Consider the following 7,052-nt stretch of genomic DNA (forward strand, 5'->3'; position numbering starts at 1 on the left):
CACCCTTATGAGTTTCCAGCTGGTATGGCCCCACTCACCATGAAGTAACTTCTCCCTTAACTTCTTCCTTAGAAGCCTGTCTCCTGTGGAGGCCATGATCCCACCCCATTATCCCTCATAAAGGCCTCATTCCTAACATGCTTGCTTTGCATGCTAGCTTTTCTCTCTTCCCTGGATCATTCTCTGAGTAACATCAGCATGCAAACACTCTCTGGAATGCTGGCTCCTGTTTAAAGCAAACTCCCTCGGTTCTATGTTCCTATCCTGCCATCCATGTAGAAAAACTTTAAGAATTGTTCCCTTTCCCATCTGTATGTGTATGTATGCCCACCTGTTCTACAGATTGAACCCATAGATTTGAACATGCTCTACCACTGAGTTATACTCCCAATCTCCTAGAAGAACTCTGTTTTTGCCATCTCCTGTGCCTTTTCCCACTAACTTATTCCAACCAAATGCCCAACTCAGCCTGACCTCTAAAATGGCATCGTTCAAGAGGTTGGACAGGAGGATCATAAGTTTGAGGCCCTTTCTGAAAACAACAAATAAATAAAATCTACCCTGCTGAGATTACTAAGGGTCTCCCATTTGTCAAATCTCCTGTGGATTTCTTTGGTCTTGTTTTCCCGTTTTTTCTTTTTTCTTTTTGTCGGTCGTGGGACCTGAACTCTGGGCCTGGACACTGTCCCTCAGCTCTTCCGCTCAAAGCTAGTGCCCTACCACTTGAGCTACAGCACCACTTCCAGCTTTTTCTGCTTATGTGATGCTGAGGAATCAAACCCAGGCCTCATGCATGCAAGGCAAGCACTCTACCACTGAGCTACTGTTGAGGAAGAACACAAGTTAGCCACTTAAGGTACAAACAGTTGTCGGAAAAACCAGTTTTTGGAAAAGTTCTCGGAAAACCCACAATCGAAACTGCAATGATACCCCTAGCAACTGCCAGTTAGACAAAGGATTGAGAAACACAACCCCAGTTACTGGAAAATGGACAGGTTGGTCAAGTTCCTGGAAAAAGCAGCTGTAGAATCATAAACAGTTAAAAAATATATGCCGGCATTCCTATGGTTAGTCTTATGTATCCCAACCAATGATCTGCTTGCTATGTATGATTTAACCAATCCTGTAATCACTAAGTTGGAAAGCCCCTACCCTTATCAGAAATGATTATGCTCCTAACCAATGAGCCTACCCTGAAACTTGCCCATGAAATGCTGACCAATTATATAGAAGCCTGTGAACCTTAAGCCAATCATGTAACTGCTAGGATGGAAACCCCCTCCTTTTGCTGGAGACCCTATAAAAACCCTGCTGAACATGTGGCCAGGACTCACAACTCTGATCCGCTGCGGCAGTGACAATTGTGAGTCCAGGCTGGAGCTTGCAATAAATGGCTCTCATGTACTTGCATCGGATTCGGCTCCTTGGTGGTCTTTGGGGGTCTGCGGCCTGGCACAACACTACCTTCCCAGCCCCTTTACTGTTTTTTTCTATTATCATATACTGTACTACTCCATCCTTCTGGAAACACTTCCATTCACTAGGTTCCCTAAGCAATGTCTTCTGAGTTATTTCCCTGGCTCCTCCTCCTTCTGGTTTTTCTTTGTTCTTCAAGGCAGGCACTCTACCACTGAGCCACACCCAAATGTGAAGCAGGTATGGAGAAAACAAATGAGGTAAAATTACTATAAGCAAAATCAGAAGATGGATGACCACCATTCAACAGTCTGGGAACTCCAATCATGATCATAGAGATAATCTTGATATGAAAACATCTCCTAGAAATCAATAAGAAAAAGATCAATAGCTCAGTAGGAAAATGGAAAAAGAATTTAAGTGGAAGTCAGAGAAGTGATATAGATGACCATTTTATAATACAAGGTGATAGGCCAGCTCATTCATGATAAAGAAAAATATACTAGGCACCAGTGGCTCATGCTTATAATCCTAGCCACTCAGGAAGCTGATATCTGAGGACTGTAGTTTGAATCCAGCCTGAGCAGGAAAGTTCATGAGACTCTTTTTTTTTTTTGTCAGTCATGGGGTTTGAACTCTTGGGGTGGGGATTGAACTCTGGGGGTGGGGCTTGAACTCTGGGGGTGGGGCTTGAACTCTGGGCCTGGGCGCTGTCTCCCAGCTCTTCAGCTTAAGGCTAGCACTCTACCACTTAAGCTGTAGTGCCACTTCCAGCTTTTTCTGCTTATATGGTGCTGAGGAATTGAACCCAGGGCCTTATGCAAGCCAGGCAAACACTCTACCACTGAGTTATCTTCCCAGCCCTGTTCATGAGACTCTTATCTCCAATTAACCATGAAAAAACTGGAAGTAGAGCTGTGGCTCAAGTGGTAGAGCGCTAGCCTGGAGCTGAAGAGCTCAGGGGCAGCGCCCAGGCCCAGAGTTCAAGCCCAGGACTGAGAAAGAAAAAAAGAAAGAAAGAAAGAGAGGGGGGGAAAGGAAGGAAGGAAGGAAGGAAGGAAGGAAGGAAGGAAGGAAGGAAGGAAGGAAGGAAGGAAGGAAGGAAGGAAGGAAGGAAAGCAGAAGAGCAGAAAGGGGCAAACCTCAACAAACCAACAGGTTTTATTTGGTAGGAAAGCCTGGGAAGGGCAATCAAGTCTCCTTCAGCCCAGTTGAAGGGGAAGTGATGCTCCCCCCTTGTTTCAAAAGTCTCTTTAAATATTAGGAGGAAAAAAAGTGAAGTCACATGGGGCAGATGGAAGCGAGGGGAGATGGAGGAGGGAAAGCAATCTTATCTTGATTGGGGAGTTTCAAGGGTGTCTGCCAGGGGCACCAGCAGCAGGCGTGGCTGGTCTCAGGCTCTCTTCCAAGACCAAGCTGTATAAACGTAAGGAATATAGGAAAACTTCCAATTCTCCACAGAGCTTTCAGATGCATGAAAGAACTTTTAATGGAGAAGGACTATAGGAATAAAAACAGTTTAGCCGGGCGCTGGTGGCTCACGCCTGTAATCCTAGCTACTCAGGAGGCTGAGATCTGAGTATCTCGGTTCAAAGCCAGCCAGGGCAGGAAAAACTGTGAGACTCCTTTCTCCAATAAATCGCCAGAAAACCAGAAGTGGCGCTGTAGCTCAAGTGGTAGAGCACTCGCCTTGAGCTGAAGAGCTGAGGGACAGAGCTCAGGCCCAGAGTTCAAGCCCATGACCAACCAAAAAAAAAAAAAAAAAAGGAATATAAACAGTTGAAGTGCACCTTGAGATGGGGCCCAAGCTGGTATGATTCCATTTTGAGCTTTGCCTAGGCTTTCTTTCCCGCAGTCCTTCCATACATAAGGCTTGTCTCCTGGGTCTTGTGTCAAAGGCCTCCATCCTCTAGCTTCCATCTGCCCAATGTGACTTCATTTTTTTCCCCCTAATATTTAAAGAGACCTTTGTTACAAGGGCCTTATCTCCGGGCCTAGTTCCCAGAATGAAAAAAATGCTTCTGGTCCCCCTCCCCTTAACAACCTAACCAACCCTTGATTGTTAAAGACTGACCCATAAAACAGATAAATTGTAATCTGGCTCAAATTGGTGATACCACATGCTTACGGTAAACCCCACCTTTTGCACATGCTTATGGTAAACTCTGCCTTTTGCCCACCAAAAGGTAGACCTCGCCTTACCCACTAAGTTTGCATGCCATTTTAAACCAAGGTGATAAACTGGTTTAAACAGCCATTACAAACTGTAACCTCACTGGCCACTTGTGTGGTCTGGTCTGACTGTACAATCCTTTGTATGTGTTACAATCCCATTGATCACCTGCGTGTAAGCTGGCTCGACCTCATGGATTTTGCCTTTAAAAACCAAAGCATGGGGGCTGCTCAGGATCGCAATATCAGCTCCGGAGCCTGTGCTGCGGCCCTGACTGGTCAGTGTAAGAACCTTCTCAATAAGGTTGCTTCCTGGGGCGGGGAAGGTGGCTCAGTGGTAGAGCGCTTGCTTTGCATGCCTGAGGCCCTGGGTTACATTCCTCAGCACCACATAAGCAAAAAGAAAAAAGCCGGAAGTGGCGCTGTGGCTCAAGTGGTAGAGCACTAGCCTTGAGCTGAAGAGCTGAGGGACAGCGCCCAGGCCCAGAGTTCAGGCCCCACGGCTCTGTCATTCTGGATGACTAGGTGGGCTTGCCTGCCTAAGTAGGGGTCCTCCTACTACGCAGTATGGAAAAGTTTTTAGTTCTTGCAGTTCCTTCCTAAGACATGAATACATTCCCAATGAAGAGAAACTCTATGTATGTCAACAATGTGAGAACGCCTTTCTCTAATTCCTTGTGACACAAGAAGGAACTGGCCCAGGAGACAACCCTTATGTATGTCAGGACTGTGGGAAAGAAAACCTTGGCTTGTTCAAATATAAGAAAGAATCCACACTGGAGAGAAATCTTATGTATGTAAGCCATGTGGGAAAGCCTTCTTGTTTTTTACTCAAGTTTGAAAACATGAAGCAACTCCCACTGGAGAGAATCTATGCACTTAAAGTAATGTAGGAAGGTTTTCACATCGTTGAGTTACTTTCAAATCACCATGGAGGGAGACTCTATGCTTGTATGTGGTGTAGGAAGGATTTCATGTGGGCCAGTAACTTTGTAGATAGCAACAGAAACCCAGTGGAGAAAAACCTTATAGTCCTCCAAATATGAATAAAGAGTCCTCCAAAACATGAACAAATCCACAATGAGAGACCTTACCAATGTAAGAAATGTGGGAAAGCCTTCCATTTTTTTTTTCTGATTCCCTTAAGAGATATGGAGGAACTCCCATCAGACAGACTTGCTAAATCTAGGATGTGTGGGAAGGCCTCATTATTACATAATTTTCTGGCAAAAAAAATGACCATTCATAAGGAAAAGAGATAATATCGGCATCAACTTTATGGGAATGCCTTTAGTCATGTCACTTGAATTCACAAAAATGAAAGATCATAGTATTGTGAAATGTCCTGACTCAAAGAGGTTGGCCTATGTCTTCAGTTAGCCAATATCTAAGAATGTACCCCAGGATCAAAACCTTCTAAATGTAAAAAGAAGCATCAAATGTGTCCATTGAAACAGACACTTTTGCATTTCCCATTGTAGCAGGACAGAATGTATACAAGATATTCACGGCTCTAATTTTAGTCCAATCATCAAATCATCTTGGAAGTCAGTTTGCTTTTCTCAAGTTTTACCTTATTCTTCCCTCTGTTCCTTCATCCATATTGGAGATTTGAAGATTAACACTCTTTCAGCCACCTGCAGAGCCATCAAACACTCCTCTAAAGCCACTCTCCTAGCCCCAGGGAGGAGGGAGGAAGAGGCTTTGTGAAGAGCCCCCCCTAAGGCTGGTGTCAGCAGTATGCCAGGAAAGATACTGGAGCTCAAAAGTCCTGGGCTTTCACTGAAAAACATGTTTACCCCTTTAGGATGCTATTACAGTTCCTTGGGACTCTAGACTACAGTACTGTTTAATTTGCCTATAAACTTTAATAGGCTTTTATTTCCATTCCTCCATAAACCCACCTCTCATCATTTACAAATTGACATGGACTACAGAGGACCACACATGAGGAAAACTGAAAATTCCTCAAGTTCTTCGCTGGTCCAAGGCTGACTCGGAGCTTGAGACATCACAGATCCACCCGCCATGGAGTCCATCTTTCTGACTTGCTGTTGTAATATTGTTGATGTGTCTTTCCCCTTGGGATTTCAAGATGGCTGCAGCTAGTGCAGATAATGAATAAAGGCATGACTTCATCCATGTCAAAGTAGAAAGTACTACTTGAGAGGCAGAGAGCCCAGGCAAAAAAAAAAGTTAGACCCTATCTCAAAGAACAAGCCATGAGACTGGGTTGGGAATGTGGCTTAGTGGTAAAGTGCTTGCCTAGCATGCATGGAGCCCTGGGTTTGATTCCTCAGTACCGCATACACAGAAAAGGCTGGAAATGGTACTGTGGCTCAAGTGGTAGAGTGCTATCTTTGAGCAAAAAAGAAGCTCAGGGACGGTGCCCAGACCCTGAGCTCAAGCCCCAGGACTGGCCATTAAAAAAAAAAAAAAAAAGCCATGCATGTGCTTCAATCCTAGCAATCCCAGCCACTCTGGAGATGGAGAACAGAAAAATCATGGTCCAAACTGGTGGGGAAAAGCATGAGAACTTATCTGAAAAATACCTAAAGCAAGAAAGAATTCAGGCTTGGTTTTCAAAAGATGGTTCTTCTCCCTATGTACCTCTTTGTATTAGACTAGAATTGAAACTTCCTAATACATTTTTACAAATAATGTTATTGGGTTTTTTTTTGGGGGGGGGGCGGTCTTGGGGCCTGAACTCTGGGCCTGGGCGCTGTCCCTCAGCTCTTCAGCTCAAGGCTAGTGCTCTACCACTTGAGCCACAATGCCACTTCCGGCTTTTTTCTTTTTGCTTATGTGGAACTAAGGAATCGAACCCAGGGCCTCATGCATGCAAGGCAAGCGCTCTACCACTGAGCCACCTTCCCAGCCCAAAGTTATTGTTTTGATTAACAATAATAATTATTATTATTAGTCGTGGTGGTGATACACTGAATCCAACACAGACCTTGTATCTGTTAAGCAGACACTCTACCTTTAAATTACTTTTTTTTTTTTTTTTGGTCATGGGGCCTGAACTCTGGGCCTGGGTGCTATCCCTCAGCTCTTCAGCTCAAGGCTAATACTCTACTGCTTGAGCCACAGCACCTCTTCTGACTTTTTCTGCTTACGTGGTGCTGAGGAATTGAACCCAGGGCCACATACATGCAAGGCAAGTACTCTACCACCGAGCCACCTTCCTAGCCCTGCATTATCATTTTATCATATCATTCTTTTTTCAGTCAGAGGGCTTGAACTCAAGGCCTGAATGCTGTCCCTGAGCTCTTTTGCTCAAGGCTAGCCCTCTACCACTTCCAGTTTTCTGGTGATTAATTAGAGATAAGAGTCTCACAGACTTTCCTGCCTGGGCTGGCCTCAAACCATGACCCTTAGTTCTTAGCCTCCTGAATAGGATTATAGGCATGAGCCACCAATGCCCAGATTGGGCATGAGCATTGTCCCTGTGCTCTTCAACT

Source organism: Dipodomys merriami, unplaced genomic scaffold (assembly GCF_024711535.1).
Source record: "Dipodomys merriami isolate MVZ:Mamm:240054 unplaced genomic scaffold, mDipMer1.0.p SCAF_17, whole genome shotgun sequence".
NCBI classification, from domain to species: Eukaryota; Metazoa; Chordata; class Mammalia; order Rodentia; family Heteromyidae; genus Dipodomys; species Dipodomys merriami.